We start from the raw sequence: 15000 nt of genomic DNA, 5'->3' as shown, positions 1-15000 counted from the left end.
GGCGTCTTTCTTGTTAGCTAGCTTCGCCATGTTTCTGATTGCGTCAACCTTGACGGGATTGGCTTCGATGCCGCGCTGGCTGACCAGAAGCCTGGGAGCTTTCCACATGGGACACCGAAGACACATTTGCCCAGATTGACTTTCCAATGATAGGCTCGAAGGCTGTCGAAGGTTTCTGCAAGGTCAGTTATGAAGCTCTCCTCATCTTTAGTCTTGACGACCACATCGTCGATGTAGGCCTCGACGTTCTTGTGTAGTTGCTTCGTGAGGCAACGTTGTATTGCCTTTTGGTGGGTGGCGCCGGCATTTTTTAACCCAAAGGTCATGGTGTTGTAGCAATAGATACCGAAGGGCGTTATGAGCGTTGTCTTGTCTTGGTCGGCAGAATTGAGGGCGATCTGGTGATAGCTCGAGTAACAATCGAGGAAGCACATCAGGGTGCTTCCAGCAATAGAGTCTACGATCTGGTCCATGCGTGGAAGAGGGAAGGGGTCCTTAGGGAAATTGTTGTTGAGGTCAGTGTAATCGATACACATTCTCCATTCACCCGTTTTCTTTTTTTACAAGGACTGGGTTTGCTAACTATTCAGGGTGCTTACATTCATGAATAAATCCAACAGCTAAGAGCTTATTGAGTTCTACCATAATGTCCTCCTTGTGATCTTGGATGAAACGATGAAGCTTTTGCTTGACCGGTCTTGCTGTCTTGTTCAAGTCCAAGGAGTGCTCAGCCAGCTCCCGCGGGACACCGGCCATATCAGATGGCTTCCATGCGAATATGTTCAAGTTTTCCTGGAGGAAAATGGTGAGCGCGAGCTCCTATTTGGCGAAGAGGTCGAACCCTATGAGGGCTATCTTGGAGGGATCTTCCAGGCTGAGACAGATCTTCTTGACCTTCGGGTCGGGCTGCAGCGTTGCGGGCATTGGCTCCGTCTTTGGGATCGTGAGCTGGGTTTGGTCCACCTTCAGGGCCTCAGCAAGCTGTACTGCCTCCGTGTCGCACTTGTATGATGTCTCAACGTCACCTTAGATGGAGAGGACACTATTTGTAACTCGCATCTTGAGGATGAGGTAGGTGTGATGCGGAATCATTATGAACCTCACGAGCATGGGCCTGCCAAAGATGGCATGGTAGGAAGTCTTGAAGTTGGCTACCTCGAAGGTGAGGTGCTCCGTACGGTAGTTGTCGGGCGTGCCAAAGGTGACTGGCAAAACAACTCGACCAATAGGATAGGATTATTTGTCGGGCACAATGCCGTAGAAGGGGTCTTCACAGGGCTGGAGCCAGTCTAAGTTGAAGTCCATGCACCTTAGGGATTTGGTGAAGATGATGTTGAGCTTGCTACCGCCGTCAATTAGCACTTTGGGGAGGAGAGCTTGGTCTATGGTCAGGCAGACCACCAATGAGTAGAACCCAGGATCTAGAATGTGTACCCAATGATCCTCCTTGGAGAAGGTTATGGGCATCTCCGACCAGCGTAGATACCAGACTGGCAATATGTGCACCTCTCGCTGATGTAGCTTGTGTTTGCGGTTGCTGCAGAACGCCTTGGGGCCGCGCACGATGATGTTGACTTCATGGTTCAATTGCTGAACTTCCCATTCTGGTCGGCACCGGACCGGTGGGCGTCTAGGTTTGGCTAGTCGCGATGCTCATCTCTGTGCTGATCATCGCGATCATCACATCGGCGGTTGTCGCGGTCATCACGATCATCACGGCGGTGGTCGCGGTCGTCACTATCATCACGGCGGTGGTCACAATGGTCGCGGTGGCGATCATCGCAGCGACGGCCGCCGCGGTCATTATAGTCATTCTGGCTTCCGTTCTCACAATGGTTGTTGTCCCTAAGGCAGTCGTTGCGGCGAGGTTGCTTGTACTCCACCGGGCCACCGAGCTCTTTGTTGAGGACTGTGTAGTTCTGAAGGTTGTGACGTGCGTCCTTATGGAAGGGGCATGGAGCATTCAGGGTGTCATCAAACTCTTCCTGGAGGAAGGTAGTCAGCCTAGCGGGGTTGGCTTCAGCGGTGAGGACCTCGGGGGCCCTTTTTCGAAGTCGGGAGGACCCCGGTCATGCTTGGTGCTCCTCATGGGTCGGTAGTTCGTAGTCGTCGTTCTAGTGATGCTTGCCACCCTGGAACTGTACTTTTGCCGCCTCCTTTGTGTCGGCCTGGACGTTGATGAGCTGCATCATCTACCAGACCGTCAGGTCGGAGCGAAAGTACCAAATGATGTCGTGGTCCTCGACCTTGGCCAGCCTGTTGCGGTTCTCAAAGAAGTGGTTCACGTACTCTCGGAGAGTTTCATTCTTTCGTTGGCGGACTTGCCCAAAATTCTCCATGTTACCAGGTCGGCTCTAGGTAGCCTGGTAGTTCTTGGTGAAAACTCTAGCGAGTTGACCTAGGTGTTGATGCTGCTCGGCAGGAGGTTCTCTCGCCATAGGAGAGGGGCGGGACCCATCACCACTGGGAAGTAGGCGGCCATCAGGTTGTAGGTGGCTGAACAGTATCTTAGCCCCCTAAGTGGGTTTTGGTGATTTAATGACACAAGCTTAAATGTCTAACCAAATTTCAAGTGCATTAGCAGGTTTAAATGGATTATTGGTCATGAAGCACTTGTGATGGACCTTTCAAAAGGAAATCAAACGACGAACGACATCTTATCTAGTTTAAATTTATTTTCGGTTTGAAATTGAGTATAGGAATGCCACACTATTAAGAGGGATGCATGATCTTTGGTCTTGATGATGAAAAAGGTGCTCAAAATGACCTAACAAAATCTATGAGAGACACCATTTGCACCTGCATGTCACATGGGGCTTTTCAGATGTGCTAACAAGAGAGTTCCAGAAATTTTCTCGGAATATTCCGGAAATGAGAGTTTTCGGAGAGGCTTCGAAGGTTCGGATTTTTCCGGAAGTTTTCCCGGAAAATTCCAGAGATTCTGGAAATCTCCGGAGAAAGTTACGGAAATCTCTTGAACTTATGTTATAATGGCTAGTTTTGGGGTGAAGGGTATAAATACCCCCTCACCCCCTCCTTTTCGCCCTCTCTTGCCTCTCTTCTGTTCTAAACTGCAGAAACACTCTAAAACTCCCTCTTTCCTCCCCTTTGACTTCCTTGTGAGATTTGATGGGGATTTGAGGAGAGATTGGTGAGTAGGCAAGGGATTGTGCAAGTGAGCTGCAACTCCATCTCTTGAGCACATTCGTTCTTCGTCAAGCTGGTGGCTCGCGTTTGTTACTCTTGGAGCTTCAAGCTCCTAGCCAGCTAGGCGTTGCCCGGACGAGCATCCAAGCTTTGTTGCTGCTCTGAAAAGTTTGTATTACCTCTACGATTGAGTAAATGACTCTAGCTCGATCTTTGTGGTCTAGAATGCCCCGAAAAGTTTGTATTACCTCTACGATTGAGTAAATGACTCTAGCTCGATCTTTGTGGTCTCTAGAGGGAGGAAAGTGGTTTGGTGGTACAAGCCCACCCTTTGTGGGTCCTCAACGGAGACGTAGGCTTCGCAGTGTAAAGCTAAACTCCGGTAACAAATCCTTGTGTCTCTCTTGCTTGTTGTTGTTACATTCATCCATTTTCTTGCATGCGCTAACAAAGGTGACAATGCAACTGTGCAGCGGTCAGGAATGGGGGGCGCCTTGGGGCAAGACGTGCGTGGGGGAGACGATGCCGGTGAACAACACCGTGGCATCCCACGGCCAACCCAACCCGCAGGACGCATCGTGAGGAGAGTCCTGGCCGGCATGGCGAAGCCGGTGCACCTGCTGGACATCACCTTCATGTCGCAGCTGAGGAAGGATGGCCACACTACCAAGTACAACGGGGACATCCAAGGTGGGGACTGCACCCACTGGTGCGTCGCCGGCGTACCTGACACCTGGAACACAGTCTTTTACTCTGTTCTTGCCGCCGGGAATTCACTTCGGTATTGAGCTAGCATGTGCAGTTGAATGATGAAAGGAAAACATAGTATCAGACTCATTTATTTGTTGAGTTTAGAACAATATTAATTTATTGGGGCCAAAGGATTTTTCAGCTTAAAGGATATGCGACAGACAGAGATGCGCAACAATGCAAGATAGTGTAATTGTCAACCTAGGATAATGGTGTAAATGTAAGCTGTTTATATATTGATACGGCATTCTTGGTCACATATATGTTGCATGCTAAATAGATTCCTTGATCTAAAAAATATATGTTGCATGCTAGTTTTGATTGCTTTCAAAGATGTGAAGTATAAGGATATGTAGTGATCCCAGAGGAGCAGCTGAGAGCATCTCCAGCGGACCCCTTTCCTCTTTTTAGCCACATGGACTAGGATGACACCTCCACTGGACCTCCATAGACACCTCCACCGGCTTCGGATAGACTAGGAGAGACGAAAAACATGTGCTATAGGTCATGGTTGAGGCTAAATATCGTATGAAAATTAAAAATCCACAAACACCTCCACCGGCTCCGGAGGGATTAGGATGGACGAAAAATATGTGCTATAGATCATGGTTGAGGCCAGATATCCTCTGGAAATTAAAAAACTATGGACACCTACGTCAGCTCCGGCGAAAAACATGTGCTATAGGTCATGGTTGAGGCCAAATATCGTATGAAAAATTAAAAATCCACATACACCTCCACCAGCTCCGGATGGAATAGAAAGGACGAAAAATATGTGCTATAGGTCATGGTTGAGGCCAGATATCGTACAAAAGTTAAAAATCCACAAACAACTCCACCAGCTCCGGATGGACTAAGAGGGACAAAAAATATGTGCAATAGGTCATGGTTGTGGCCAGATATCCTACGAAAATTAAAAATCCACAGACACCTCCACCAGCTATGGATGGACTAGGAAGGATGAAAAACATGTGCTATAGGTCATGGTTGAGGTCAAATATCGTACGGAAATTAAAAATCCACAGACACCTCCACTAGCTCCGGATGGAGTAGGAAGGGCGAAAACCATGTGCTATAGCTCATGGTTGAGGCCAGATATCGTACGAAAATTAAAAATCCACAAACACCTCCACCAGTTCCGGATGGACTAGGAAGGATGAAAAACATGTGCTATAGGTCATGGTTGAGGTTAGATATCGTATGAAAATTAAAAATCCATAGATACCTCCACTAGCTCCGGATGGAGTAGTAAGGACGAAAACCATATGCTATAGGTCATGGTTGAGGACAGATATCATACGAAAATTAAAAATCAACAAACACCTCCACAAGCTCTGGATGGACTAGGAAGGAAGGAAAACACGTGCTATAGGTCAAGGTTGAAACCAGATATCATACGAAAATTAAAAATCCACAGACACCTCCACCGGCTCCGAATGGACTAAAAAGGATGAAAAACATGTGTGGTCTTGGTTGAGGCCAGATATCGTACGAAAATTAAAAATTCACAGACACCTCCACCGGCTCTGGAGTGACTAGGACAGATGAAAAACATATGCTATAGGTCATGGTTGAGGCCAGATATACTCTGGAAATTAAAAAACCACGGATACCTACATCAGCTATGGATCCACCGAGGACAAAAATGAAAATGTAGGGGCTGGACCAAAAAGTGAAAATTGCTTCCGAATGCATGTTTGGCTATGAAAACGTGTGTTATAGGTCACAGGAGCCTGAAAACAGCGACACTGGCCATCAGGGTCGAAAACGTGGGGTATAGACCGAAGACATGAAAATGGCCTCCGGACGCGTGTTCGGCAATGAAAATGTGTGCTATAGATCACGGGAGCCCGAAAACGGCAACACTGGCCACCAAGGACTAAAATGTAGGGGCTGAACTGAAAAAGTGAAAATTGCCTCCGAACGCGTGTTCGGCCATGAAAACATGTGTATAGGTCATGGGAGCCCAAAAACTGCGACACCGGCCACCGGGGTCAAAAACGTGGGGGACGAACCGAAGAGGTGAAAATGGCCTCTGGACGTGTTTTCAGCCATGACAACGTGTGCTATAGGTCACGGGAGCCTGAAAACGGCCACACCAGCCACCGAGGACTAAAATGTAGGACTGGACCGAGCAAGTGAAAATGGCCTCCGAATGCGTGTTCGGCCACGAAAACGTGTGTTATAGGTCACGGGAGCCCGAAAGAAGCGACACCGACCAGTAGGGTTGAAAACATGAGGGATGGACTGAAGATGTGAAAATGGTTTAAAATTAGAGATAGATCCTAGTCGGTTAAGAAATTGGTTGTAACAGGCTATAAATAGCCCTCTTTAGAGATTTGTAAAGAACACATCAATCAATACAACAATCTACTATTTTCTCGTACTTTACTTTCAAGTCGGTGACTTCGCCAATACTTTTCTTCTTTCACGAGTTCGTAGGGGTTGGCAGGGCTCCATCGACACGATCTCCGGCCGATTCTGTAAGTTCCGCTTATCGAGTAATATCTAAGCTTTAACTTCAGGCGCATTGCTGTAGTTTCATTTAAATTTATTCACCAGTTATCGATATTTACTAGAATTATAGATTTTATCTGTTGTTCTAGTTTTATCACCAGTTATCCAGATTGAGATTTGAACTGTCGGTTTTGTTATTGTTATTTTCATTCATTATTAGCATATAGCCGATTAGATCTATTTCAAGTGTTGTTTTTGTAGCCTTGTTTAGTTCACTCTAGTAGTTTTCTTTACAATCGCTACGTGATTGTCGGTTGTATTATAGCCGATTGCCTTTTTATAGAAAATCGGCCGATTCGCTGATACGCTCCTCGAGATCGGAATTTTAGCCGATCGGAACCCCTGGAATTTGACACGTTTTCTTCCTTGCCAATCAACAGGTGAGATTGGCTGGCACGCTGTGCGAACTGCACCAGGGCGATCACTCGAACAGGAGCTAAGCAGATTCTCGGGTCGTGTGTCCGACGCTGAGGGTCAATCAGCTAACTTTTAGCGCCAACAACGATATTTGTCGATGAAGTGGTCAAAACCCGTTGGTAGGAGTAGCTGTTGGTTGTTATGGCAATAAATCTGTTTTAAACCTGACCGTTGCGTAACTGACGCTTGCAATCCGGAGGTGGAGGAAATATAACGGGAGGGCTCCCTTTCGGTTAGGGTTACGCTTCATTATAGCAGATCTGTTTTTTTTTCTCTTGGCCCTCCTTTTCTGTTCCTCTTTTGCGCCATCGTGATCTTCCAGCGCCACCACCGCCATTGCCACTGTTCCTTGAGAGAGATCCGAGGTAGACTTCGTTTTTCCTTGCTGCGGCTGAGGTCGGCTGATGCACACCAAGAAGATGGGTAAGAAACCCAAAAAATCTCAGGGAAAAGCTCCGGCGGCGGGTAAGGTGAAATTGAAGAAGGGAAAGGAGCTGGTGTTGCCGGCACCGAAGGTCGGTCTGAGGAACTAGACTGCACCGCCACCGCCTGGGGTTACTTGGCAGAATTCAGTGATGAAAGAGGCGGCCGTTCAGGCGCTTGTTGACACCAAGCTTCTGCAGCCCAAGGAGGTACTCAAGTGGAGGACTGCCTTTGCCAACGTGTGGCAGTTCGAGAAGAATTCGAATGAGATGGTCATGCTTGCACACTTTGTGGAGAGGGGATTGGCGGTGCCTACCTCCGACTTCTTTAGAGGTATCCTCGAGTACTACAAGCTTCAACTGGTTCACTTGAACCCCAATGGTGTTCTTCATATGTCTATTTTTGTACACATGTGTGAGGTCTATCTGGGAGTTCCTGCTAGCCTTGAGCTATTTAGGAAATTGTTTCATTGCAAGCCTCAGCCTAGTGCCATTAGGACAGAGGTTTTTGGAGGGGCCGGGTTCCAACTTAGGAACTCGGGCGCCTATCTTGATTATAACTTGACTGATTCTCATGGTGAGTGGAAGAGGAAGTGGTTTTACATTGGGAACCATAGTCCTCGCTTGCTGGTAGTTACTGGTCACGCCTCCAAGCATGCGGAGAACTAGGTGAGTGAGCCTGAAGATACCCCAGAGCTCGACCACTTACTGACCCAGATTGCCGAGTTGAAGGCACTGGGTTTAACTGGAATTAATGTGGCGGCCAGCTTTCTTAAGAGGAGTGTTTAGCCTCTGCAGAAACGGGCTCACTCGGGTGGAGAGTACTCGGGATTTGATAACCCGTCACGTATGTCTTCTAAGGATATTTCTGATAATGATGTGGAGGCGCTGCTGGCCAAGTTCTTCAGGATTATCAAGGAGTACCTGTTATTCCTTCAACTCTTCATGAGTTTGATGCTTGGTATGGGTCAGCAAAGGTATGTTTTTTTGTTTGACTTGTACTTTTCAAGATGTTGGAACATTCTTTTAACAATTTGCTATGTAGTCCCGAGTTCTCTCTGGCTATCTAGCGTATTCAGAGGAAGAGTCTGATGTTGAAGAGTCAGAAGATGAGCCTTCTCTTCATACGAAGAAACGTCGAGTAGTTTGCAAGAGGTCTGCTGCTAAGTCTGCCTCGACTTCGACTCCTGAGAAGTCTTAGGGTACCAAGGTATGTAGTCGTGTATTCACTGGTAACTGGTAGAGTTTATCTTGTAGCCTCTTGATCACTTTATTTGTCTGAAAAGGTTGTCGACGCGACCCTTGTTGGAGGTATGTCCTAGAGGCAATCATAGAGATGATGATATTCCATTTGTATCCATTATTTATATTGTGTTCCTTGAATATCCATTAAAGGCTACTTGAATTGATTTGCAATTATGTGAATTGTATGTGAAACTCTTTACTTGTATGGTTATTCTAAAGTCGTCCCTAGTCGGAGTTCATGTGAGGACACACATAAATATTAGACTAGCACATGTATTAGTTGAGGACTATGTTTCACGAGTCATGAACATGGAGATGTTGAACTAATAATGTGGGCACATGTGGAGACATGTGCTAGGACTGACCCAACACGAGAAGTAGTTCTCTCTTTACACAACATGTACGCTTTCTCCTTAGACATGAGATTGTCGCATGTACTCAAGATGTAGATCAACTTACTTAGGGGCTATCAAACGCTATGCCGTAATAGGGTAGTTATAAAGGTAGCTTTCGGGTTTGTCAAGAAGCATGCTATGAGACATGGTCAATCAAGATGGGATTTGCCCCTCTCTGATTGAGAGTGATATCTCTGTGCCCCTTGAGTGATCAGATCCGAAAACGCATGGCCATGCTACGTACGGTTAAGAGTTAACCTACAAAGGGAATCCGAATCACAGGATCGAGAAAGAGCAATCGACTTGGAGCTAGACCAAATATCGTGAGGCAAAGGGAATAGCATGTATATAATGTTGTGATGGTTCGTCTGATATGATCTTCATGTGCGTATAGGAGTTCGCACGTCTTGCTAGAGGCCGCTACCGACTATTGGGCCGAGTAGGAGTACTCGGGCCATGTCTATACGTATCTGAACCCATAGGGTCACACACTTAAGGGGATGGAAGCCCAATTCGGATTAGGTTTAGAAGTACTAATGGGCCTCAGACCTAGAGGCCCGTTAGGAACCTCTATAAATAGAGGGGTGGGGGCGCCGTAGGGTATACACCTTTTGGCGAAACACATCTGCCGCGCCTCCCATGCCCTCACCTGTTGCAACTCGCGGACCTAGCAGTCTGGCTTGCGACGCTTCCTCCCTGCATATGTGGATACCTTGGAGGTGTTGCGCCTGCAGCACTTTGACGAGCCGCCGATGAGCCACGACGAGCCGTGGCACGAGGGCGATCTTGCTACACGTGGACGAGCTGCTGGACGTCGACATGATCGACTACGTACGACTACGCTGATCGACTTCACTGCATCGACGTGAATCTACATGTCCCGCATCAGTGCGTCGAGTGGTAATCCCGTGATCCTTATACGATAGTTTTCCTGGTTTACGCGGTAGAAAATTTTGATTTGCGCTAGTGTAGCCTACCTCGTATTCCTACAACCCTTGGTGACGATGAGGCTACTTCTGAGGAGGTAGCCGCGGCCGCCAAGGACATAGATGTTGCGTCTGTTGAAGAGGTGCCAAGGGAAGTGCTAGCCCCCAAGCCAGCAGGCCAGACTCCGTCGGCTACCGTGTTGCCAATCCCTGAACAGGCAATTCTTGGTTTGCCTGCTGGGGTTTTGGATGTTGCGAAGGGAGTATAGCCAGTAGTTGCTACTGGCTCTTTATTATCCAATGTAATCGTTAGTGGTGAGCTTTCTCCCCGACTATTTTTGTTAGTCTGAGTTTATTGTAGTCTTGACCCTGTTTTTGAAGGACTTAGCGAAAAAACTGCATTTGTAGCTGCTCCTACGGTGCTGAGTGCTCGGCCGCCTGTTGCTGAGAAGAGACATGTGCGATTGCCGCCACGATCGACTTGGTGAGTTTTTTATTCTTGGTTTGTATCTTCGAGCTTTCTGGAAATCGTGTGACGACTTTGTATTTTGATGTAGGGATGCGAAGGAGACTATCCCTGTAGAGGCAGGAGTAGAGTCTTGTCCCTCGACTACGCTTTCTGCTCCCTTGGATGATTTGTCTGTTGATGATGTATCCGGAGTTGATGCTAGTTGTCTTGGTGCCACCATGTCCATGCTTCAAGAAGTGATCCGCTCAGTGGAGGTGTGACGACCGACCCTAAATCTTTCGAGTTAATCTTAATCCGAGTCCCTGATCCCCCCTATCTCAGCTCCCCCGAGCTTAAGTGCTCAACCTCCCGTTCCAGCCCCGACCCCTTTCCGCCGGTTCCCAGCTCCGACCCCTGAAGACCCCCAACCTGACCCCTTCTGCCGGTTCCTAAATCCCGACCCCTGAAAGCCCAACCAGGACCACCGTTTCCTTCTAAGTCTCCACTACAGTGTCCCTTTCAATCTGGAGCAGAGGATGAACCGAGACTGACTGATGGACCCGCAAATCTTTTTCCCAGATCTCCCGAGTCAGACGCACTCGAGTAGCATGCCAGCTTCAGAGTTCCCCCACCGTGTGGCTCAACTCCTCCGACCCCTGCCGCTCCGCCTAGTCACCAGCCGCGACCAGATGGTTTCCCGCGCCCTCCTCCCCAATCGCAGCGGAAGCCCCTCTGCAATCCTTTCTGCAGCGCCCATCTCGCTTGCGCCCTCGCCAACCGCGCCTTGGTGCTCCGTCACTGCTGTGGCAGAGTTTTGCCGCCTGCCGCCTCAGACCACCTTGCGGCTCGCGCCCATCATCACCTCGCCGGACCTCCGACTGCAAGGCCCGATGCCTTCCGGCTTTTCTGCCGCCTCTCCGCAGTCGCGCCGCCCCAGATGCGCTATGCGACGATTCCTCCGTCACCAATCCCGACCCCGGCCGTGACAGCTCCTTTTCTGATGAGGACACCACAAGTACATCTACACCAGCAGCACCTCAGGCGCCTCCAGTTGCTCCTCCACCTCAGGCGCCTACAGTTGATCATCCAGTTGGGCCAATCACTCGGGCCCGTGCGAGAGACTTAAACTTCATCATGGTGTTAAAGAACGAAGGCCCATCGAAATAGGAAGATGGCCCAACAAGGCAGCCCAGGTGGGGCGCCTAGGGTTGGGCGCGCGTGACCCCTTCGGACTCCAGGGGCTGCGCCCCCTTTATTTAGTCCGAGTCCTTTTTGTTTACGACTTGAGTTTTGTTTTACATCTAGCTTTAGCTACTCTTGAACACGCGCAAATACGCGCTGTCCTTGTGTGATTCAGAACTCCACCTTCGAGTGATATTTAGATTGCTCGCCTCCTTTTCTTGTTCGTTCTTCGATTGCGGACAGGAATCGATCTTCGTGATCAGGCTGATCTCGCACCGGCGAGGTTGGTAACCATCGGGAGTTGGTTCAGCGATTGCATTGGCGCTTCGGGTTCGCTCGTCATAGTCGGATCGTGAGGGTCTACTTCCACCAAGTCAAATTTATCTCCACTCACCGAAAGATCGGGCACTCCGACTCTATCAAGTGGTATCAGCTTTCCAGGTTGATCGGTGAGTTTTACCGAGTGTTTTTCCCTTCCTACAGTCCACAAAAACCAAAACAAATTTTTTTCAGGTTAGATCCTTTGTCCCAGCAACCGTTTAGCCTCGCACATTCTTTCAATAAGTGTCTTTGTTGAATTTGTGTGCCTACTCGTTCAATTGTTGCTGGTTACTTGTGTTTAATCTCTTGTTTCTCGTTTTTCCTCTAACCCTAGTTTTCGCCGCCGCCGCCGTTCCGCTGCTCGCCAACCCTACCAGCCGCGCCCACCGCACCCCCCCTCGCGACAACCGCGCCGCGCCATCCGACCACTCCAATCGCCCCTCCCTTGTCAAAAAAAAAAAGAGATAGAAAGCAATAAAAAAAAAAGGAAAGTGCAAAAAAAAAGGAAAGAAGCAAAAAAAAAAAGAAGAATCCAACAGGGAGAAGGAAGGTGATTCGGATTTGTTTCGGTGGAAACTCCCTTTGCGCGCGCCGTGACTCCCCCTGGGTCACGACTCTCTGGGGCAAATTCCCCCCCCCCCCACGCATTCCGTGCCAGCCTTTCATATCCGTATCTCTCTTTCTTGGTCCTTTTTTATTCTGAGGTCCGCCTTACTCTAGAGAGAGAGAGAGAGAGAGAGTGTGTGTGCCGCAATTTGATATTTGAGATCCTCTATGTTCATATTATCAGTTTTGGGGCACCCTCTGTGAAAAAAAAAACAGAAAAAAAAACAAAAGAGGTGCGCCCTCTCCACCTTTGCCTCTGTTCTTTCGATTTCCCTTGTTACCAGCAACTCTTGTTCCGTGTTTGGCACTATCTTTCAACTTTGCATTATTGTTGTTTGTGCTAATCCTTCATTTGAGTGCAGCCTTCCCAGAACTCCACATAGTTCTACGACGAGCATATTTTGTTTCTCCAGGCAATCGCTCCTCCAATCTTTCGCGAGTTCCACCGGTTGGTTGCAGTTCGCCCCTGTGTGCGTGGTAAGAACGGATAAAAATTTGATAACAGCACTAGTGTGAGCGCCTTGTGAGCCGTTACACCCCTATTTTGTCGTCACTTTTGCTCTTGTATTTGCGCTAACCATGGGAGATGATGTCGACACGGGGGCTAACCAGCTGCAGGGCAGACGGGCGCAAGTTGAAGGGCTTGTCACCGACATTCAGACGATTCATGAACGGCTGGACTCGACGATCTCCTCGACGACCGAGCGGTGTGATCAGCTCGACCTTGCACAGACGGCCGCTAAGGCCACACTCGACTCAGTTGTGGCAAGACTCGATGCATTGCATACAACAGTCGCAGAGTTGCAGCAGGGTTATGGTGGTGACTCGGACCAGGACGATGGCGACCGCCGAGGCCGTGCCCGCCGCGTGCCACGCCGTCCCGGTGGTAATGATTCCTTTTCCAAGATCAAATTTAAAATTCCACCTTTTAATGGCAAATATGATCCTGCTGCATATCTTGATTGGGAATTAGAAGTTGAACAGAAATTTTCATGCCATGATATTCTTGCTAATTCTCAAGTTAAAGCTGCTATTAGTGAATTTACTGATTTTGCTTTAATTTGGTGGCGTGAATATAAACACAAACATCCCAATACCATTCCAACCACTTGGGAGCAATTAAAAACTGCTATGCGCCACAGATTTGTGCCTTCTTATTATGCTCGCGATTTGCTTAATAAAATGCAACGTTTTCAGCAAGGTTCCAAATCTGTTGAGGAATATTTCCAGGAATTACAAATAGGCATGATTCGTTGTGGGTTATTGGAGGAAAACGACGCTGCTATGGCACGTTTTCGTGGTGGTTTGAACCACGAAATTCAGGATATACTTGATTATAAGGACTACACAGATATGACAACATTATTTGAATATGCTTGCAAAGCGGAACGTGAAGTGCAGGGACGCCGCTCGAAGACATATTCTAACTCTTTTGCAGGAAGAAGCTCGACATCCAACTCCGCACCCGCTCTCCCTGCGCCACCCACGCCCACCACTACACCGCGGGAGCGACCGGCCAAACCTGCCAGCGCTCCCCCTTCCACAGGCGCCGTCCCTCCCACAGGCCATACACGGGATATTCAGTGTCATCGTTGCAAAGGATTTGGCCATGTGATTCGGGACTGTCCGAACAAGCGCACTTTGCTTCTTCGTGACGATGGTGAGTACTCTTCCGCTAGTGATTCTGAAGATACTCGACATGCGATGCTTGCCACTAACCATGCAGCTATGGAGGTACATGTCAACCCGGGCGACGCCGATAGGTATGAAAGTCTTGTTGTGCAGCGTGTTCTTAGTACACAGGTCGCCCCGTCCGAGAAGAATCAGCGACACACTCTTTTCCATACCAAGGGCGTTGTGCAGGAGCGGTCGATTCGCATCATCATCGACAGCGGCAGTTGCAACAATTTGGCGAGTACCACGCTGGTTGAAAAGTTTTCTTTACCCACTCGTAAGCATCCACATCCATATCACATTCAATGGCTTAATGATGGTGGGAAAATTAGAATTACTCGATCAGTCCATGTTCCTTTCTCCATGGGTGCTTATTCTAATTTTGTCGATTGTGATGTTATTCCCATGGAAGCATGCTCTCTGTTACTGGGGCGACCTTGGCAATATGATACTGATAGCTTGCATCATGGTCGTTCAAATCACTATTCTTTCATGTTTAAGGGTCAGAAAATAATTATACATCCAATGACACCTGAACAAATTCTTAAAGATGATCTTGCTAGAGCTGCTAAAACTGCTAAACAACTTGAACCATTGACATCTATTAATTCTGAAATCAAGTTGAATGCTCCTGTTTTGCTTGCCACACGTGCTGATTTTGATGAGTTACGCGATGCTCCTTTGCCATGCTATGCCCTTATATGCTCTAGTGTGCTCGTTTCACTTGATGATGCACCATCTTTGGATATTCCCCCTGCGGTTGCTAACATTTTGCAGGAGTACGCTGATGTCTTTCCAAAAGATTTGCCACCAGGACTCCCACCACTTCGTGGCATTGAGCACCAGATCGACCTCATTCCCGGCGCACAGCTTCCGAACCGCGCACCGTACCGTACAAATCCGGATGAGACGAAGGAAATCCAGCGCCAGGTACAGGCGTTGCTTGACAA

Source organism: Setaria italica, chromosome V (assembly GCF_000263155.2).
Source record: "Setaria italica strain Yugu1 chromosome V, Setaria_italica_v2.0, whole genome shotgun sequence".
Classification (NCBI taxonomy): Eukaryota; Viridiplantae; Streptophyta; class Magnoliopsida; order Poales; family Poaceae; genus Setaria; species Setaria italica.
This window is presented reverse-complemented; position numbering follows the sequence as displayed.